We start from the raw sequence: 22,950 nt of genomic DNA, 5'->3' as shown, positions 1-22,950 counted from the left end.
AATTGCCCTTGGAGCACGACGGACTATTAGTGGGACAGAGGCTTAAAGCACAGGAGACCGGCCTTTAAAGAAATCTGGGAGAGCTTTTGCTTCCTTTGAAGCAGGAAACGGAGAGCCCCGAGGGCGTCAGAGCAGTTGTCAGGGGTGAGTCTTTCTTGCAGTTGGGGAAAACGGAGGGAGAGCTGCGGATCCGAGGTCTCCCGTGAATCAGGTTTGGGAAAAACAAGTCACTGAACTTGTACCAGGACACTCCGTGTAACCAGGATTTTATTGCTCACGTGGGAGGTGTTTTTAGGTGTCCAGAGCCTTTAGAATGAACATCTACGCATGTTTGCAGGCAGAAACACGCTCACTGCACACCAAAGACATCAGGCGTTTGCCTTGCCCTGTGTAGGGTGAAGGATGCCAAATGGATTTTTTACCCTCCTTTTCCAATTCCTGTGCTAAATAAGTGTAGGATTCTCTAACTGAGTTGGACCATAGCAGTGGTGAAGAATGGAAGCAAATGAATTGGAAATGTCCTGATACTTAACAATTTAGGTCACTTCACCACTTTCTGGGACAGAATCATTGCATGGAGCTCATTATTCTCACTTCGTATCCCGTGACTACATCACCTCTAGATGATGCTAAACTGCCCATTCATCACAAAACCAAGAATACGTTTCTGCAATAATTCTCTTCCATCTTGCTCTACTGTATTTTATTCCCACCACGCTACCCCAGGCGTAAGGACATGACCCAGGACGTGCAGCCGTTGACAGAACATACCCTCACAATGCTCTTTAAAGATGATTATACTTATAGGGGCTTCCCTGGTGGTGCAGTGGTTAAGAATCCGCCTGCCAGTGCAGGGGACACGGGTTCGAGCCCCGGTCCGGGAAGATCCCACGTGCCGCGGAGCAAACGAAGCCCGTGCGCCACAACTACTGAGCCCGCGCGCCTAGAGCCCGTGCTCCGCAACTAGAGAAAGCCCACATGCAGCAGCAAAGACCCGACGCAGCCAGAATTTTTTACGAAATGATTATACTTGTAATAAACATCTTTTCATATTAAGCATGTGTGTGACAGTGAAATATCAGAAATGAAAAGCTATGAGTCGATGTTCATCTTCAAAGCAACTCAGAAGAGGAAACCTGCCTAATTTTTGCCTAGGAGCTCAGAGGTTTTTGTTGGTGCCAAACGTGTAATGTGGGCAGATAAAGATAAGGTGAAGGTTTCCGACGTCTGCGTCAGACTTTGGCACCAGATAAGTTAAAAAACCCACAGCCGGAGGCTTATGCACTTCAGAGTGTCGCCTGTGAGAGACCAATTCTGAAATCCTTCGCTCTTGGCTTTCCAAGAGGTCACTCAAAAAAGCAAGGTCTCTTTGGGGAAGAAACGGGGTGAGCTGACATGGAAAGAATGGGAACAACAGTCCCATGGTAGAGGGGATTATTTTTTAATGAGTTTAGTGTTTTTACTGTATATTTTCCAAAGTACCGCCAGAAGCCAGCATCATCTTCCTTCAACCTCGTTATCGGGTTAGGAGCCCAGGAATTTATCTGAATCCCTTAGACTTTCTCTTTAAACAGTGACAAGGGGCTTCCCTGGTGGCTCAGTGGTCGAGAGTCCGCCTGCCGATGCAGGGGACACGGGTTCGTGCCCTGGTCCGGGAAGATCCCACGTGCCGCGGAGCGGCTGGGCCCGTGAGCCGTGGCCGCTGAGCCTGCGCGTCCGGAGCCTGTGCTCCGCAACGGGAGAGGCCACAGCAGTGAGAGGCCCGCGCACCGCAAAAAAAAAAAAAGGTTTATTATTACTGTTACTGTTATCATTACCATCCTTATTGCATCCTCCAGTAATCTACAATAAAAGCTCTAAGAACTCAGTTCTTAGCAAACCTCTGAGTCCCCTTGATCCACCCCATAGCAGTGAGGAGAACAGATTCTCTTTGCCGAGCTGAGTGTGTTTCTGCCTCAAACCCTAAAGCCATGATGTCCAGACCCTACAGGACTGACTCGCGGGTTGGATTTATTTTTTTCCACAGTAGCCTTGAGAGAATCAGTGTAGGCTCGCCGGCTGTCTCAAGCCTGCACGATTCCATAAGAACGGTATTTATGCGCCAGGGAGCACTGGAGATGTTGGGGTTTTGTTCGTCTTTTGTTGTGTTTTTTTCTTTCGCCGTTTCTAGCATCAAGCAGACTGCATTCCTTGGAAAGGCACCACTTCGGCTCACCCCGCTGCACCCGGTGTCTGGCTTGGCACCGATGCCGACAGCTGATGTTGTTGGCAAGGCATATGGTCATTGATTACGGTGGTCGCGCTGATGTCCCAAGTCTGAAGAAGCTATAGGGGGGGCGTGATGAAGGAAGGAAGTGAGAAAACCCACAAGGGCTGGTCTGCTGGGGTGCCGAGAGACCCCGCTGGGCTCGCCTCCAGGTTGGAATATTTTGCTGGCCGTCTAGTTAAAATGGAAGGGCCCTCTACTGTAGAGCACAGGGAACTGTATTCAGTATCTTCTAATAACCTATCATGGGAAAGAATGTGAAACATGGATGGACCTAGAGATTGTCACACTGAGTGAAGTAAGTCTGAGAAAGACAAATGTCATATGATAGCACTTATATGTGGAATCTAAAAAAAAAAAAAATGAACTTATTTGCAAAACAGAAATAGAGTCACAGATGTAGAAAACAAAGCTACAGTTACCAAGGCGGAAAGCTAGAGGAAGGATAGTTAGGGAGTTTGGGATTGACATGTACACACACTAGTATATTTAAAATGGATAGATAACAAGGACCTACTTACTGCAGAGCACAGGGAACTCTTGCTCAACCTAAAGTGGAAAGATAATTTGAAAAAGAATAGATACGTGTATATATATATAACTGACTCACTTGGCTGAACACCTGAAACTAACACAACACTGTTAATCAACTGTACTTCGATCAAAACATAAATAAAGGGGGGAAAAAACCCGGAGGGGCCCTGCCTGTATGCCGTGCATTTCCATTACTACTGAGAAGGCCCTACTTCATTCCGTTCTCAGCGAATAATCTGGGGGCATCTGTGGAAAATACTCAGAGAGAACATGTGCCATTATAGGGATCTTAATCCTTCACCAAGGCAAGACTAGATGTATCATTGATAACACTACATTCTCCCCCTTGAACTGTGTCCCACATGCCTGGCCGTATCTGAAGACTTACGTCCCCGTGGGTTCTCATAAAATACCCAGGGGTTCCCTGAAAATTAGATGATTAGGGGGGGAGTCTAACCAATTAACCTTAAGGAAAAAACACATTGCTTCCTGCACAACCCTTCTTTTGTTCTTCCTCGTAAAGTCCTGATTTTTTACGGACACACACACACACACACACACACACACACACACACACACACACTCCGCTCGTTCCAAATGGCAGGCGAGACACAGTCTTTTTTTTTTTTTTCCCTTAATGGTTAGCATTACTTTATATTTCAAATTGCAGACCAGGGTTGTGAAATGCTGCCTCTCAGCAGGGCTTTTACTTGGCTTTAGAAAAAGGTCCTTTGGAGTTTATTTATTCTGAAGCAGACGTCAAGCATTTGGATGGAACCTATGTACCCCAAAGGAGCTTTTTCTTCTTTGCCGAAAAGCCTGTTTCTTGCCTGTCTCTTTAGCTGAGCTTGAAAGCGGCTCTATCAACATTTGCGATAAAAAAAACCTTTGCATCGTCCTTCAGGCGGAGTTCTGCAGCGCCTGTGGATTTGTTGCCAGGAGGCCTGGGTCTCTTGTCTCTCCTTTACTCTGTCTGGTAAGCTCAAGCTAGGTTTCCAGCTCCACACACCAGAAAGCCAGCCACGTCGTCGTTTAAAGGCGTTTGGGTGACTAATTGCAAGATTCCTGAAGCTTGAGTCGTGTTCTGTTTCTTTATTCTCCTTTCAGTGGGGCTATGTACGTGCAGCATCTCACATATATTATCCTAGACTTTTGCTACCTACCCTTTAAGTAACTTAAGAAAGATGACTTGGATAATCTCTAAAGACGGTCGTACTAAGTGAAGTAAATCAGAAAGAGAAAGACGAACACCATATGATATCACTTATATGTGGGATCTAAAACATGACACAAATGAACTTGTTTACAAAACAGAAGGAGACTCACAGACATAGAAAACAAACTTACAGTCACTAAAGGGGAAGGAGGGGGATACATTAGGAGTTTGGGATTAACATACACGCTAATAAATATAAAATAGATAACCAATTAGGACCTGTTGGACAGCACAGGGAACTCTACTCAATATTTTGTAATAACCTATAAGGGAAAAGAACCTGAAAAAAATTTTTTCTATATATAGATATTTCTATATACAGATACAGATATGTATAACTGATTCACTTTGCTGTATACCTGAAACTAACACAGTACTGTAGATCAACTATATTTCAGTAAAAAAGAAATCAATTTTTTTTTTTAAAAGACATTAATTTTTTAAAAAAGAAAAATAACCCTGCTATCCTCTTGTTTTCTTTTGGGCTTTTTTCTCACCATTAGTTAGAATCCATGCCGCCAGAAAACATATGCGTTGCTACCCCAAAACAGCCGTGTTCTGCTTAAAGCCCACGGTTTTTAGAGGAGACCCACCTTACCCTTTAGACGCTGCGATGGGAGACGGGCTCACACTTCGCTCTCAGCAGCCTCCCCGCCCCCCTGGGGAGTGAGGTAAGGCCAGAGATAAGATCAGCTCTTCAAAGCTCTTTTAATTGGAAAGAACTTGAGTTCGAGCTTCTCCCCACCATCTAACGTTCCAAAGGCAAGAAATTCTTAAATATAGACTCACCAACAATCTCACTTTCTGTTCCTCGCCAACTTTTTGAGCAACCCATAATTTTGGGGTTTTTTGTCTGTATAAAATCGCTTTTAATTGAAAGCACCAACGATTTGTGGAAGGAATTCTTGTTACTCCTTTCTCTGCGACTCAGACTTAGTTAAGTTTCCGTAGTAAACTGAGATGAAAAATCTTATAGTTCTAATGCAGGCTAATGATGGAGTTGTGATTGAACCCTAGGAAGGAAAGCCTGTAGAATCCCACCAGCCCCGGTACATCTTCGGAACAGTGGGTGGCGACTAATGACTGAGGTCAGAAGCCTAGAGTAGGGCAAGGAGGAGATACTGCAGGTGGCAAAGCACTGGTCCTTGTTCATCTCCACCATATAAATCCCAGGGACAGCCCTGGAGATGCTACCTCATCATGTTCCCTGGTTTGGAGCCCATCCATCATTTGACTTGGTCACCACCATGACTTGGAGGTCCTGGAAACACACCCCCCCGCCCCAAGTTCAAGTCATTTAAATCCAGTTACCCTTGGCTGCTCTCAGGGAGGCCTCAGCCTTTCAGAGAGATCTCACCTGTCCCCACTAAGCCTTCCTACAGGAGGTGTGAGAGGTGGAAATTTAAGACCACCGTGATCTCTGCTCCCACGATGATACTACGTGGCAAAAGGGTTTGTGCAGTTGGAATGAAGGTTGTAATAACTTTGCTTAGAGGTCATCGAAAGGGAAATCATACAGAATGGCCAAGTCTTGTCACATGAGTCCTTTGAAAGTGGAGCGTTTTTTCCTGCTGATTGTAGACGGGAGAGGTTCCAAGGGTGAGAAGGAGTCTGTCTACCCTTGTGGACTTGAAGATGGTGGGGCTGCATGGCGAGACATGAGGGTGGCTTCTAGAAGCTGAGAGCAGACCCCAGCTGACAGCCAGGAAATAAACGGAAACCTCAGCCCTACAACAGCAAGGAAACGAATTCTGCCAACAAGTAGGGAACGGGAATGAGTAGGAAGCAGGTTCTTGCCAAGAACCTTCAGATAAAGACCCTACCTACCTGGCCAACGCGTTGATTTTGACCCTGTGAGGTGCCAACACACAACTTAGCCAAACCCAGTCCTTGGGACTTTTGACCCCCAGAGAATGATAAATGGGAGTTTGGGGTTAGCAGATGCAAACTAGTATATACAGGATGGATAAACAGCGAGGTCCTGCTGCAGAGCCCAGGGAACTCTGGTCAATATCCTGGGGTAAACCATCATGGAAAAGAATATTTTAAAAAGAATGTCTCTATGTGTGTAACTGAGTCACTTTGCTGTACAGCAGAGACTGGCACAGCATGTAAATCAACTAGACTTCAATAAAATTTTTTTTAAAAAACATTAAAAAAAGATAAATGAGTGAGAATAGTAAGCGGGCATTGTTTTAAGCCATTGAGTTTGTCATAATTCGTTACACAGCAGTAGAAAATTAATTAGACCACGACTTTGCCTTCTTTTGCCAAAATTAGTGCAAATATGTCTTGTTCTACATCTGCAATTAACACAGTTATCTCCCATATACACAAAGGGTTACCATGATGAGCAGTACTGAAATCTACCACTTCCATAAAAGGAAATGGAATTTGCTTAGATATTCTTTTTATTTTTTTTACTGAAGTATAGTTGATTTACAATATTACATTACTTTCAGTATCTACAACATAGTGATTCAATATCTTTATAGATTACACTCAAAGTTATTACAAAATAAGGGGTGTATTTCCCTGTGCTGTACAGTATACCCTTGTTGCTGTGTCTATTCTATACATAGTAGTTTGTACCTCTTAATCCCCGACCCTATCTTGCCCCTCCCCTCTTCCCTCTCCCCACTGGTCACCACTAGTTTGTTTTCTATAACTATACATTCTCTTTAAAGCTTATTTTAATGGTCTCCTCCACCAAAGTTAGGAAGTGTTTGAGGTGTGGCACTGAAATACCTCACAGCAATTTTGGGAAAGCGTGGTATATCCAGGCAGGAATTTCTGCTCTTTTATTACCTGTGTGTCTTTATGAAACTTACTTCTAGTGGCACCCTTTTATTTGTTTATTTTGCTGCAATAGGAATATATGCACTAAATAACTTTTAAGGTGTATCGCCACTCTGAAATCACTTATAATTTTTGTAACATGGAAGGCTCACCTTCCATCATCATCACCTTGAATTCAGTTTCTTGCATAGGTTGGCCTTACCTGTTGGGGAAGAGTTTTGCGGGGCTGGGGTAGAGAATGAGATTGCATTTCTGGTTAGGGTTCAGAGAGCACTGCACATTTTTTAGTATATAAATATACAGGTCAGCTTTAAGGAGAAGAGAGGGTTCCAGCACGGCAGGGAAAAAGTCTGCAGAGCCCCAAGAATATGGGAGAAATGCCAAGGCTTTCAGATGTGTGTGTTTAAGAGGTTTAAAAGATTGAAATGAGAATTCCTCCAGGTGCTTGGAAAATTGCATCTCTCTCTCTCTCACACACCTGCTCTGTGGCATTGATGTGTCTTCAGTTTAACCACCATGCGAAGATGTGATTTCAGTATAAGCCATCTCAAATCCGTTGATCCCACGTGGAAGTAGGCGGCGTACAAATCACGTCTAAACGAGCATGCATTTGGCTGTCATAGGCAGTATTTTGGCGTGTGGAACAGAATTGCAGTGTGTGTGTCAGTGTGTGAGCGCGCAGGAGGGGACACACAGCCTGGGATGTCCACGGGCAGGTCGTTCCAATAAGCAGTGTGGATACACGGTAAGGGAGAGTGAACTGTATTTTCTTTTTCTAACAACTTTTTAGAACTATAACTCACACAACATACAATCCACCTATTTAAAGTTGCACAGTTCAATGGTTTTTCGTATTCTCACAGGTTGTGCGACTGTTACCAAGTCCAAACTCATACTGCTGAGACAGGCCAATAAATCAAACAAAACAAGGTGCTGGGGCAAGGAATCGTGACTTTACTTGGAAAGCCAGCAGACCCAGAAGATGGAGGACTAGTGTCCGAAAGTCCCACCTTCCCTGCGTGAGAATTCAGGCTTCTTTTATACTAAAACGGCAGAGGGTGTGGCTGGGTGTTGCAAACGTCTTGGTGCAGGAATCCTTTGTTCTTGCCGCCGTCAGGTCAGGCTGTTCCTAAAAGCCTCCAACAAAACAGACATTGTCTGTTCTGCAACTTTTTGTCTCTATATGAATGAAGAGTGTGAATACGTTTAAATTGTCAAGCCTGGGAGGCAGAGCCTTGAGCATAAGCAACTATGTATATTTCAAGCTAAAGGCAACATTCTTTTACCAGAGGTGCAGAGCCAGCCTGAAGAAGCAGAGGCAACAGGGCACAAAGGTCAGAGCTAAAGGCACAGATCTGCTATGGAGTCACGTGTGTTCTTCTCTGGAACATAACCATCCCCTGCCGTTCATTTTAGAATATTTTCATCACCCCCAACTAGAAACCCCAGTCTTTCCCTACCACCCCTGTATCCCTCGATCCTGCACCCAGACGCGCAGCCCCTGGCAACCATTAATCTGCTTTCTGTCTCTATGGATTTGCCTATTCTAATCTTTCAAATCAATGGGATAACCTTTCTGAACTGGCTTCTTTCACTGAGCGCATTTTTGAGGTTCATCCACATTATAAAGCACTTCCCTTCTCCTTAAGGTTGTATAATACCCCATTGCGTGTAGAGACCACATTTTAGTTATTTTTACTTACGACTCAAAGAGTCAGTAACAAGTCTACAGACTCTGTCTGGGTCAAATTCTGGGCAGGATTTCTTTTAGCAGAGCCTAGTCCTTGGACCCGGCAGGGCAAGTGGCTCTGTCTGTTTTTTACCCCTGTTAGGAACAAAGAGTAACATTTATGTTACTCTCTTTCCCAAACCCTGCAGTGTGTTAGCTTCCAGAATAACCTAGACGGGAAATCTGGGCTTGGCCAGTGGGGAGACGTCTATGGGGCAGCGATCGTTGACGCAAACAGCTATTTCATTAAGGTCAGAGTTCGTTTAGGAGAAAGAACTTGGGTACGACCCATGATGGGCTCTCCTTGTTTCCCTGCAGAACTGAACCTACGTACCCACTCAGATCCTGGCGAGGCAGAGAGATGCCTGAGGCCAATGAAACGAGGAAACAGGTGGACCCTCAGAGGAGGGGACCCTCCATGTGACCGTCCTCACTTCTGACACCAATTGTGAGTTTGCAGGAGCCTCCCCGAACACTCCCGGCCATGGTGTGAGCTGCTGCAAGCTGCGAGGTCACAGGCTCACGTGGGCACAAGTCTCTGTAGCCTCTGCCTGACCACGAGAGAAACCCTGGTATTTCCACACAGTACAGAGTCTGTCGCTCCCCTCCGGTGGCTTTGGGGGTGTCGGTGAGACCCTCACCTGCGTCTTGTGAGAAGCCAACTAATGCTCGCCCCTCCCCACTGGATCGTAAGCCCACTGCCAAGTGCACACGGGTGTCAGAGAGAAATAAAGGCTTCCGCTGATCGCCTTTCCGGCTGGACTGGAAAGGGGGCTCCACGCATGGACCTAGCAGGCTCCCCTGCTCCCCCCAGCGAGCTGATTGTTCCCGGTGGAACGGGAGCAGCTGGGCAACTCTGCAAAGTCCTTCCCTTCACAACTGCGTCTACCTCGGGGACGCCCTCCTGCAGGGGGAAAGGGATGGGAGTGCACACCTGTGGCAGGTGCAGAGAGACAGAGACGGGGGAAGAGAGAGACGGAGACAGAGAGAGGGAGGGAGGAGGGAGAGCCAGCAAAAGAAAGTTCTCAGACCTCCTATGGTTTCCTCCAGAGGTGTGCAAAGAATCCCTCCCGCCCCCTGAATTGGAAAGGGATGGGAGGAGACGAAATTACATCTGCTTTATGTTTGCACCCAATGAGTCACGATTGTTTAACACACCAGTTACACACGCTTCCCCCAGAAGAGGCCTCAAGAAATACCAGGCTGCTCCGCAGCCCGCAGGGCAAAGGATGCCTCACCGCAGCGTCATCGGGCCCCAAATGTCACCCTTCCTGGGGTTGCGAAAGCCTGCTTCGGCACAGGAGACTCTCTGGCTATCTGTTTATCTGTCTATTTATCTAGGGTGGTGATTCACAGCGCAGGGGCAAACTGTCCTTCCAGGGGACATTTCGAAACATCTGGGGACAGTTTAGAAGCCTTACATCTGTCATCATCGACCAAGTGGCGTGTCATAGGCGCGGGGGGAAGGATTCCTCTCAAAGCCCTCCCGTGCACGGGGGAGCCCCCCCGCCCCCCACACAGACACAGAGGAGAGAATTATCCCGGCCAAAGTGGGAGTTGTGTTGAGGTCAAGAAAGCCTGTTTGAGGGATGACACGGCTGAGAAAATATAAGACGTGGACCACGTGGGCAACACCGAGGGAGGAATACAGAGGGATGTCCCCGGAGGTGTTCTCTGCTTTTGTTTTGCATCTGCATGAAAGGAGGGCAGAGGAGAGAGAGAGAAAAAGAGAGAGAGAGAGGGGGAATAGCCAGGCATCGGATGCCAGGGGACCGTCCTGGGGTGAGGATACCCAGGACGAATTGCCCCTCATAGGGAAGCTGAAAGGATCGGAAAGGACAGTTTCATATTCAATTTTTAACTGTGTGTGCAGTTTTGCGATGGGTCTCTCCGTCATTCCCCAACTTTCAGCGAGGTGTGACATACACGAAGAGGTCTCCTGCGACTCGTGGACTGATTCCTTCGTTGAATTTTCCGATGGTTTTTGGAGGAAAGGAAAGTCGTGCTTCCTTGATTAGACAAGGGGCAAAAGGGGCATGTGTTGGATGTACGATTAACAGGGTGAGTAGCGGAGGGGAGCCTGCACCCCCGCACCTGCCATGGACTGGAATCCCAAGAAAGGCAGCTGCTAAACGCCCTTCACAGGGCAGGGCGTGGAGTGAGGCTTGGTTCGAGCTAGAAGACCAACAGGACCACGAAGGAAACATGCATGAGACGCCTCTTCTCCAATTACCATGTCATGAAGGTGAACTTGCGAAGCGATGTCTTCGGTTGCTTGGCAGTCAGATCCCTTTTTCTGGTACCCGGAGAGAAACCCGAGCCTAGCTCTGTGGGGTCGCTTTGGGGTAACGTCTCTTGGCTGTAGGTGGTGGGCTTGCCTTCCGGCTGAAATAACCCTATAAGACATCGTCTTGAGGTCTCAGGAAGTGAGCCCTCTGGAAGCAGAGCTGATAAAAATACCCCTTCTATTTAATCCTGCTGTGCGAGGCTAATTTAAATCACAGACGTCATGTCCACACACCAAAATGTTTTTTGGGCCTCTCACTTTGCAGAGCGCAGGCTCCGGACGCGCAGGCGCAGCGGCCACGGCTCACGGGTTCCCGGATGTGTGATCCTCCCGGACCGGGGCACGAACCCGTGTCCCCCGCATCGGCAGGCGGACTCCCAACCACTGCGCCACCGGGGAAGCCCCACACACCAAAATGTTAGGAACGGAAAAGTCCCCTGAGAACACAATGGCTCGTCCCACATCTAGAAGGAGAGGTCAGCTGGCTTGTTTCCAGATGGAAGGCTAGTCTCTACATCCAGCCCACGTGTTCTCCACCCCCATGGCTGCTGGAAGGAACATCTGGCAGGTGTAGAATAAGAGTCATTTCAAAGATAACCAGAGAAAATCCGCCAGCTGTAAGAAACTGAGATGCAGCTATAAATTACAAGGTTGTGTCAACCTTCCTTTCTTAAGGGGAGCTTTTATAGAAACATTATTCCATTTCATTAAAAGTGGTGGATGCCATGACTGCATCCCCTAGAGCCTTAAACCTAATTTGAACCCATTTTTTATTATTTGTAGCTGCAAATCTTTCTTGGGCAAAATTTCAGAGGTTTATTTGGAAGGACAAATTCCTGTATACATTGGAATTAATGGAAACAGTAACACATTTATATGTATACATATATGTACGCTACCTACAGGTAGAAATATATAAGCAACATATATAAATATATTTATATACATGTACATATATAAACTAATATGCACATATTAAATATATTTATATACACAGATGTAATATAAATACATAATATATAAATGTGTATACTAATATTTATATACGCTAATGCGTGATACACGCACACAATATCAACAGTGAATTTAGGGGTAATGCGGTCGATTCTAGTTTGCCTTTGGTTTTGAGGATCATTTGGTAACATGTAGTAAATCATCTACAGGGACTTCATCTGGGAAATACAAGTCTAGGGTGGGACCCTGTTCCCTGCCTGAATTTCACAGTCTAGTCCAGAATGGATAATAAACTATGTGTGAAGTGAAATAACTGTTCTAATCCAGGGACGGATCTGGTGTGTTGCTCATCATAAACCCACCCATTCTCATGGTCTAGGTTTTACCCAAGGCTGATTTGGATCCGCTGGCTTGTGTTAAAGCTGCCTTTATGATACGCGTTCTGACCGTCATATATTTTCAACGACGGGAGAGAAGAAAGAGGACGTGTGTCTGTGACATCTCTGTGAGTGTGGCCGTGTGTCAGCTCCCCGCTCAGAGGTACCATGGGGCCAGCATCCGGCCAGGGATAAAGTGACCCCTGGAAGCAGGGCGTGGGTGTCTGATTCAATGGGAATGACAATTTTTCCTCTCTGCTTTGTGCTCAATTTAGCTCCAGTGTTGTTTCACGTTGCCCCCCAGGGAAGTGAAGTCATGCTTATTTGGGGTTCACACCTCCGAGCCATGACCTTCCCAATCCAGTTGCTAACGTTTCCCATTGAATGTTGTTGTCCCGGCCCCAGGGGAAAGCCTGTGAGTACCAGAACACGCGTATGTGACAGCGCACAGATTCAAAGCAAGAATACGACATGGTGACAGCGGAGGTCCCGACGAGAAGAAAGGACCCTTATTCTTCAGTGTCTTAGAATGTAGCTGGGAAAAGAGGCATTTCTACAACCGGCAAGTAATCAAAGAACACGAGTGCAGTAAGAGAGGTTATAAACATTCACGGTGGGAGTTAGGAGGACAGAGAGGTTCATCCTGATTTGGGGGGATTAGCAGACATTTCAAGGAAGAGCTTGCACTAACTAAGCCTCTACGGTTGGGTTTTAAAATGTCAATAGTATGAGAAGGCTGGAGATTCTTCCAGCTGGGACTAGAGAGGGAAGATGCAGAGGCCGGCGAGCTGGATTTGAGACCAGGCAGAGACGGAGCTGCCGTGAGGACCTGGGGCTGGTTTGCAGGACGTGAAAGGTCTGCTCAGAGCCGGGGTGCCTCTCTTTAAGGACAGGGGGTTATTGGGTGAGATGAGGGCTTTGGGTCATTTCTCTGCTGTGGAGGCTGCAGCTGACATAGAGAAGAGACCTGACCTGGTGAGGATGCGGTCCCCTGTCCTGCCTGGTCTACGGGTGCAGGTTGAAAACTGAGCGTGTGCTACTCGAAAACATTGCCTTTGACGGTCGTGAAACTTGCTGTTAGTTGAGGCTCAGCTGGTTTGCTCGTGGACGTGGCCAGAAAACTCCTGTCTGGGTTTTGTTTGCACGTAAATCCCTGAGGCTGTGTGGAGTCAGACTCTTGCACGTGCGTCGAAAGAATCAAAGATGATCAGAACCGGACAATGGCATCCTTCCACCCCTTCCCCGCTGCGTTTCGGAATCCATTCAAAAAACAACAACTCAAGGTCTTTGATTGGAAATATTTTGTTCAACCACCCATAACCGATGGTGAAAAGGATTCTGGCACCAGAAGCACTAGAATGTGAGCCTTTTATACCACGCGGCTCCCCTTTGGGGATCACCCTTTTCTTTGACCGTTTTCCCGTCCGTGGCATTCTCCCGGCCCTCGGAGACGCTGGGCTGGGGGAGCTTGCCGGTTTTGCTCAAGCCGTCTGACAGAGCCGGGCAGGAACCCTGGTTTCTCCCTCCCCGGAATCTCAGGGGAGAGCGAACTGCAAACTTCTCCAGAAACGAAAGAGCAAGGCCCTGGGACACATCATAAAAATCTGGTTCCAAAGACAAACCGAGGTTAATGGTCCTTACCAGGGAGCTTACTCCTCCATCCTTTGTCCCAGATAAAAATCAGCGAAGTCGGGCAGAGATCTTTCTTGGTCCTGTTCCTTCTCTTCCTATGAAATGTAGGGGAGCCAAAAACGTCTTAAATTAGCACAATGTGTGTGTCTCTCTGCCTTGGTGGGGTTTCAGCAGCCTGCATTCCGACTGATAGAGTGATAAGGAATTCTCTTTCCAGGATAAGAGCAAAAGCAGCGTGTTTGGTGAGGTCCCACAAATGAGGCCACACCAAGTACGCTTCAAAAGCTGGAAAAAAATGCCTTTAGACATATGACTGTATTTATATTTCTTGGTATTTTTAGGGTTTTAGCTTTTTTTTTTTTTGTCCCGGGGTCCAGGCATTCCTTGACTTGTTGCCACAGAGGGATTCTAAATCTTTGCCTTCATCTTCACGTGGCTTCTCCTCTGTGTCTGGGTCTCTCCTCTTCTGTGCCTTAGAAGAAGGACCCTGTCATTGGATGTAGGGCCACCCTCATGCAGGAGGACCTCCTCTCAGACCCTTCACTTCATCACCTCTGCAGAGACTCTGTTTCCTAATAAGGCCCCGTTCCCGGGTCCCTGGTGTCAGGGTGTTCATATGTCTCTCTGGGGCCACCATTCAAGCCACTGTCCCGTGGATGCTCCCCAAGGGACGTGCATACAGGCTGCCCAGTGCTTTGACAGGTTGTGAGCTTTGGGGCTATGAGGGCGATTTCCCATTCAAAGCTCCACCCATTCTACAGAATTTAGCTCTTACTGAACTCTCTCCTTTGCTCTTCTTCCAAGGATGTGTTTAAATGACGGAAGTCTTATTATTCCGGCTTTCTTTCCTTTTTCGCACTCTGGGGAGTCTACACTGCTGCTAATTCACCGAGGAGTAGGTCACACATTGTCAGAGTCAATGATATCACCACCAGCACTGTTTTTTCACCAATGCCCTTGTACTGAAACCAAACAATAATAACAGCAGCACAAGCAACGATGACACATCAGCTTTTCTTAAATCTAGATGACGTTCCCCACTTGCCCAATTCATCCAGATATGGTCACTGCAAGGTTAGAGTAGGAAATGGGTGTCTTAAGTGTTTTTTATAAAGATTTGCACCTTGGTAGCACTAGATATTTGCCCAGAGTATAAAGTAGTTCAACTGAAGGACCATAGATCTCAATTTCACAGCTGGGAAGGCCCAAATAATTGCCCAGTTCTTATAAGGAGTCCTAGCTCTTCCTAAGATGACAGAAGAGGGAGACGTTTTCTCCAATCTGGATGCTGTTCAGGAGAGGAATTCCCCCCAGAAAACACAGGGGCATTCCCACGTGCTTCTCCAGCAATGCCTCTGCCTGCGGTGGGGCTGTGTGGGGCCTTGGCACGTTCCGCGAGCCCTCGCGTTTATGTGTGCTTGGTCTCTGGGTGGCTGTCCACGCTCTGTGCTTAGAAATGATTCTACCCTCTATAAATGGGTGCAACCAGTATGGAGAACAGTATGAGGTTCCCTAAAAAAATGAAAAATAGAACTACCATACGACCCAGCAATCCCACTCCTGGACATATACCCTGAGAAAACCATAATTCAAAAAGAGTCATGCACCCCTACGTTCACTGCAGCACCATTTACAATAGCCAGGTCCTGGAAGCAACCTAAGTGTCCATCGACAGATGAACGGATAAAGAAGATGTGGCGCATATATGCAATGGAATATTACTCAGCCATAAAAAAGAATGAAATAATGCCATTTGCAGCAACATGGACGGACTTACAGATGATCATACTAAGTGAAGTCAGTCAGACAGAGAAAGACAAATACCATATGATATCACTTACATGTGGAATCTAAAATATGACACAAATGAACTTATCTCCAAGACAGAAATAGAGCTACAGATGTAGAAAACAAACTTATTATTACCAGGGGAAGGGGTGCGGAGGGAGAAATTGGGAGATTGGGACTGACATATACACACTACTATATATAAAATAGATAACTAATAAGGACCAACTGTCTAGCACAGGGAACTCTATTCAATGCTCTGTAATGACCTCTATGGGAAAAGAATCTAAAAAAGAGTGGATATATGTGTATGTATAACTGATTCACATTGCTGTACACCTGAAACTAACACAACTTTTTTTTTTTTTTTTTTTTTTTTTTGGTTTTTGTGGTACACGGACCTCTCACTGTTGTGGCCTCTCCCGTTGTGGAGCACAGGCTCAGCAGCCACGGCTCACGGGCCCAGCCGCTCCGCGGCACGTGGGATCCTCCCGGACCGGGGCTCGAACCCGTATCCCCTGCATCGGCAGGCGGACTCTCAACCACTGCTCCACCAGGGAAGCCCCATTAACACAACATTTTAAACCAACTCTACTCCCATAAAAAAATTTTTTAAATAAAAAAAAAAAAAGATTCTACCCTCATCCATCCCCTGGAGGACAGAAGGTCAAGGAGCCCATGTACCTTGGATGGAGCGCAGAGTTAAGATTTCGTTGATCTGGGCACAGAACTCCTTTGTGGTGTTTATCCATGTCTCTCTGAGCTGCCCAGCGTGATGCTGGTGTATCTGACACGCTCCAGGAGCTCCTATAAAATGAGTCAAACCATCAACGAATGAGTGCATTTGGCATCACGTAACCCAGACCCTTCAAGGCATTGCAGACAGTTCCAAACAGGGCGTTCAGTGTTCACACACATCGACCCAATGTGTAAACATGTTCCCTGCCAGAAACCGAACACGTCAAAGTGATCACCAGCCACTCTCTCTAAATATATCGATAGTTCCCACCCCTGGGGACACGTCCAGATTTTACCTTTATCCTTTCCAGACCCTTCTGGCTTGTCCTCACTTTGTGTTAGCTGGGCTTCTACATATACTGTCTTCGAAAAAAAAAAAATGGATGTGATTTATGCACGCCATCTGTCAGCCACGATTCTGAAACGCCAATGGTGGTAAGTGGTCCGCATGTGTTTCTGGTATAGTTTCCACTGGATGCAGAGTTTTACATTCCACCCCGTTCCTTTTCGCTCTAACACACTGTCGTTGAATGAGTTTTTGTGGAATGAATGCCATTTTAACTAGATTCTGGGCACACAGGAGGGTAGGAAGTTGGTATGGCACTGAAATGGGATCCTCCCCCGTTGCCTGCTGGAAAGGCTTGGGTTTATTTTCTTTGACTTCTCTGGGCATTTGTGTGGCTGTTCTCTCTACTCTTGGGTTGGATCATAAACATCATCTGCTTATACAAAGTTCAAATCATCATGTTGTACGCCTGAAACTCATACAATGTTTTATGTCAATTGTACCTCAGCTTTAAGAAGAGAAATGTCATCTGCATAATGTTTTATGTCAACGTATCTCAATTAAAAAAAAAACAATAAATGTTATCTGCTCCTTTCCTATGATTGCGTGTTTCTCTGCATAGGGGGTGCAGTGGGTTGAATGACGGTCCCTAAAAGGATGCTCCTCTCCCAATCCCCGGCACTCGTGAATGGGACTTTATGACAAAACAGTCTTTGCAGGTGTAATTAAGCGAAAGCTCTTTTAGACAAACAAATCGTTCTGGATTGTCCAGGTGGCTCTAAATTCAGTGACAAATGTCTTTATATGACAGGCACAGAGGACAAGGCAGACAGAACGAGGCCATGTGGCCATGAAGGCAGATATTGGAGTGACACGGTCACAAGTCACAAAAATGCCAGCAGGTCTCAGAAGCTGTAGGAGGCAAAGAAGAGATCCTACTTCTGAGGTCCCCACGGCACCGTGCATTCCTACCTACAGCTCGACTGAAGACATGTGGCCTCCAGAGCTGTGAGAGGATAAACTCCCGCTGTCTTACGTCACCCCGTTTGCGCTCATTGGTTACAACAGCAGCAGGAAACTAACACGGGAGGGGATTGCATTCTTTAGGTTGTGCTGATGTCACGCATTCCTGTGTCTGAAACAGACGTTTGGTGAAAGTCAATAGGAATAACGTGACTGCTTCCCTCAAGCATCGTTCGTCGTGATGTCGGGGCACAAAGGACCGTTCTCTTCCTGTCATGGCTATTTCACGTGATATTCAGCCATGATTTAGTACAGAAATTCCGTGCATTTTATCTCTCCGCGTCCCGTTTCTTCAACAAATGTGACGCCTTTTGCATGCTATTAAATGCTTCTTGTAAGACTGCGTGTGGACCATTAATTTGACTGTGTCATCCAATATTTATCAGACGCCTACAACGAGCCCAGCTTGGGCACCGGAATTGCGAGGATGTACAGACTCCACACGTCCCACGTTGGAGGTCACCCTTCAGGAGAAAGGAAAACTGGGATTTCGGTCAATTCTTGTTCTTTGCAGTAGTTAAGTCCTATAAAGCTACCATCAATGTCCTTAAGGGAAATGCAAGATTAGGTTCCTACAGCCTCTGATCACATTTGCATCAATGATCAAATACCTAACTTTTTTTGTTTGTTTTTAAATTTTGTCTGTGGGGTTGTGGGACCTCAGTTCCCCTACCAGGGACTGAACCCAGGCCACAGCAGTGAAAGTGCCAAGTCCTAACCACTAGACCGCCAGGGAACGCCCCACTACCTAACCTTGTTTGCTGTGTGTTTTTATTTAAAGACAGCATATTGAATAGATATTAGTTAACCTCCGTGTTGCTTTCATGGCCAACAGTGCTGGATAATCAGTCAAGCCCGAACCAAGCTTATGCAACGTGTGGATTTTCTCCGTTGGGCACATGGCAGCCTTCCTGCTCTTAGAAACAGCAGACAGCTCTTCCACACGATGCGTGGGGCAAAATCGTAAACAGAACGCACCACACGGAGAAAAACGTGGCGCTCAGGAGCCCGTGAGCAGGAGACTGGTTTACAATCTAAGAGCTGAAACAAGAAGGTAGACTGTTGCCCTCTTCAACCTCAGCTGGAAATGTATCAGGAGACTCTCTCTCTCTTTTTTTTTTTTTTTGGTTAGCAAGTAGGTGAATTCACGAACATGGGATCTGTGAATAATAAGGATGCGTTGTATTTAGAAAGCAACTAGAGAATAGCCATAAAGCTCAGGTCCGTCAACTTTTATAAATACACGTCATTGACTGTTTGGGCCGTTAGTCAATTCTACGCCTTTGGAGTTTTGCCGTGTTGAGCTATTTTGTGCAAAGCGTGTTGTGTGACAGCCATGGTGGTAAGCATTTTACATGCCATTTTTTTGTTTGTTTTTATTTACTCCACACAAACTCTGTGCAATAGTTGTTACTGTTGTTGCAACAGTTTTTAAAGATGTCACCAGTTTGGTTTTTAAAGATGACACCGGAAGGAATTAGGAAACTTGGTTTTGGTTTTGAAAGATGACACCGGAAGGAATTAGGAAACTTGGTTTTGGTTTTTAAAGATGACACCGGAAGGAATTAGGAGACTTGGTTTTGGTTTTTAAAGATGACACCGGAAGGAATTAGGAAACTTGGTTAACCTTGAAAGCGGTTGTTCTGGGACTCGATCCCAGGTCAGACAAACACCCAGAAGTTACTATTAGGGCTGAAAGGGTCCCCGCCCTCCGTCTGCTTTTCTAGGTTTCCTGCCGGTTTTCCCCCAGGCTTGTGCAAGCCCTCCCGGTCCGTTTGCTTTTCCCGTTCCTGCCCCTTCTCTGGGACCACGTCCTCTTCTCTCGATGACCGACTCCTACAATTGGAAGTCCCAGCTTCCAGAAGTCATTTTGCCCCTGAGACCTTACCAAGTTCCTCCCCCGCAAATGGAACTGGCCCTCCTTCCTTCGTGCACACGCTTCACTCACACGGTACGCGGCCCTGCCCAGTGCCCCTCGTGTCACTTACCTGTCTGCAGGCGACTCCATTGCAGAGGCAAGGACTGTGTTGTGTCTGCTTCGATAAGCTCTTCACACGTCCCAATGTACTTGCGGGGCCGCCTACTTGTTGCATTGATTGAAACCTAACATCGAAAGACAGAAGACCGCAACATGGGCTCAAAGCACTTAATTCCAGGTTTCACACACGTGACATCACCTCATCTACGAGGAACAAGGGTATGATTATGCATCCTGGGAAAATGCCACCAAAGGACTGTTTTGCCACCTGGAGTCGTGAAGACCAGGGTGCTGCTGGAGTTGCTACAGACCCTGGGGTGGGACATGACTCCTCACGCTGGAATTTTGACGGCACTTTTCCTGACTGGGTGACTCGGGGCTACTTAGAACAGTCTCCTGAACCAGAAAAGAGAGGCAGTGAGAACCCCTACCTCACCGTTGACCCTAAGACTTAAAAGAGAACAGGTAAGCATCACACGCCTACATAGCCTTTTGTATTACAGGCACTCTGCCCATGTTGGCTGAACCATCATATTAACAATGATTGTTTGCCTGGGGTCGCGTATTTTAAAGCTGTCTTATCTTATCAGAAAGGAGGTTCTGATTTCAGCTGCTAGGCTAAAAGAAATGCATGTGAAAAAAAAAAAAAAAAAAAAAAAAGAAATGCATGTGGTTTTCACAATTGGCTTTTCCATTGGAGTCTCTCAAACGGAATATCCATGTGGTCAGGTAAATGAGACCCAGGCGTCTCTGCTGGTTCTGACCCGTGACACACACCTGCCTTGATCACCATCTCCTTGTCTCTGATAGAAGCACGGGATTGTTTTCTCTGTCTCTTACTGAACCGGAAAAGGGGGATTTAAAGCATTTGGTGGGCGAACTTCCAAGGGGCGTTGAGAGCAAAATGCACACAGCAACATATGTCTGCTATTATCTAGTGTGTGCGGGGGAGTGGGAGGGAGGACTCTTTTAATTTAGTTTAGTTTTGTTTTGTTACAACGTGTCATGTTTTTGCAGGGTTGCCCGCTTTTTAAATTGTGGTAAAACACACACAACAGACAATGTACCCTCTGAACCATTTTTATATGTACCGTTCAGTACTGTACTGTTAATGCCCAGTCCATACACGTGTCCTCTTGCAAACGTGAAACTCTATACCCACACGTGCCATCTGCTTTCATTTTCAAATTTTTTTAATTTTAATTTTTCTATTGAAGTAGAGTTGATTTACAATGTTGTGTTAGTTTCAGCCGTACAGCAAAGTGATTCCGATGTATACATCTGTATATATATGTAGATACATTCTTTTTCAGATTCTTTTCAATTCTACGTTATCACAAGATATTGGATGTAGTTGCCTGTGCTCTACAGTAAGTCCTTGTTGCTTATTTATTTTATATATCGTAGTGTGTATATGTTAATCTCAAGCTCCGAATTTATTCCTCCTCCCCCTTTGCAAGTTGCTTCTAAATGTATGCTTGCTCCTTAAAAAGTGAAAAGCATCATTTTTCATAACTTTTCAGAAAGAAACGTTTGCTCCTTCGAAACACGGTATGTACCACTCAGAGTATAAATGTGGGCATTGCTGGTAGGGGCTGCGTACTCTAAAACGCCACACGCGCCCACCAGATTCTGTGGAAAATACTGGTCTAGCTCATGTATGACATTCCACAAAGATTCAAACGCAGAAGATGGCGTAGTCACCCCTGTCAAGGAGGAGATGTGGGTGTGTATCTGTAGGCTGCAAGGAAAACAAAGCTGCTTATCAAACTCTAATTCAAGAACAGGACAAAGGCAGAGAGGAGGAAGGGGGAGAAAGGGTTGGACCACAGGGATGAATCGTATTCTCTGAGTCAGTGTAACTCTGTACACACCACGTGAAGACACTGATGGGCATTCTCCAGACCTCCTAGCTGGAAACCTTGTATAACCTTTACCCTTAACCTAGCAGAAGTTACAAAAGCCAGCTACCCACCCAAATTACCTCAAATAGACACACCCGTAAGCTCTGATGGAGAGGAAAAAATTCAAATGCTTGCTCAAGCTCTCATCCCCCTTGGTATATAGTGAGGTCTCAGAGAAGTGGAAGGTAGGACCAATATTCTTGATAATCTATCAAAAATGCTGAGGTTTCCAAAATATCTAAGCACACAATAGGTCAAGAGGGGTTTCTTTTTTTGTAATAATACATAACTGTATATAATAGGACGGCAGAAACACACCATATAAGTAAAGCACATTTCCAGAGTTCCAGAAAAACATTCTCAGATCGCGCCAACATTTGATTATTGGGTCTGATTACAAAAAGTGTAAAAGTTGGTGTAGATTGTTGAAGATTGTAAAGGGCATGAAAACACACAAACGTACATGTGTGCACACGTACATAACAAATGTTCACCCTTTAGAGGCCTATGAGGGGAAGGAAAAACACTTACCCTACCTTCTTAGGTTCGGTTTCTGGGACCCTGTAAATTAAACCGACAAAAGGCAGATTAACAGGAGAAAAGGCAGACCCATTTCATTTGATATTAATATTTTTATGTGGCATGGAGACCTTTCTAGAAAGAAGTGAGAACCCCAGAGAAGCAGTTAGGCTTGAGAGATAATATACCATTTTGACAAAGAACAATACGTTTGTAGTGAAGTCACAAGGCAAAGGAAAAGAAGTTTAGAGCTTTAGGGGCAGCAAAATGGGGGAAGGTAAATATACGGGGGAAATTAATAGGAGATAAGGGTTCTCTTAGTAAGGTTTGTTTTACAGCTTCCTTTTGGTGCTATCTCTGGGGTGATGAAAGTCTATAATCTCATTTTGCCCCAACACAAAGGGAAACTCATGCCCTCCCTTTAGGCATACAAGGGGAAGGCAGAGAGTTGTTTTATTGTTTTGGTTTGTTAGTTTTGTTTAGTTTTGTTTTGTTTTGGTTTGTTTGTTTTGCATCTGCTGTTTCTCAATTGTTTTCAGCTCAAAATAATCCTTAAAGTAAAGGGGGCTGTTTCGGGGTGGCGTATTCTGGTGGCTTAGAGGCTGGTCTAGGATCTAAGCTCCAAACACACGAAACGTCTTGTAATGTGAAACACGGTCAACACGGATTATGAACGCCGTGTGACTCACAAGGGAAGCGAAGTTGCTGGAATGGGGGCATCGCCCGAAGGGATTTCAAATACAGTTTCCTTAACATACCGACTGTCTTAGGTTCCAGATGGTGTACATTCGACGTGATGTGATACATTTGGTGACACAGTACTTTTTCCTGGTCTTACCTTACACTCCTATGTATAGCATTTTATATTTTCCCCAAAGACCTCGTCTTTGATTTTAGTAAAACAGGTGATGTGGTCCCAT

General features: G+C 45.9%; 1 long non-coding RNA gene across 1 annotated transcript in view; it reads right to left on the bottom strand.

Annotated features, from left to right (window-relative positions):
* Window positions 1–2,039: 2,039 nt before the first annotated feature.
* Window positions 2,040–22,950, bottom strand: part of LOC136793355 (uncharacterized) — a 35,381-nt gene continuing 14,470 nt past the window's right edge. Inside the window, exons 3-5 of the long non-coding RNA XR_010838550.1 lie at window positions 19,618–19,732; window positions 16,267–16,389; window positions 2,040–2,325 (exon numbers count right to left, since the gene is read on the bottom strand). This is a non-coding gene — a long non-coding RNA (uncharacterized lncRNA). The remainder of the gene's footprint in view (window positions 2,326–16,266; window positions 16,390–19,617; window positions 19,733–22,950) is intronic.

The sequence above is a fragment of the Kogia breviceps genome, chromosome X (assembly GCF_026419965.1).
Source record: "Kogia breviceps isolate mKogBre1 chromosome X, mKogBre1 haplotype 1, whole genome shotgun sequence".
Lineage (NCBI taxonomy): Eukaryota > Metazoa > Chordata > Mammalia > Artiodactyla > Physeteridae > Kogia > Kogia breviceps.
This window is presented reverse-complemented; position numbering and strand designations above follow the sequence as displayed.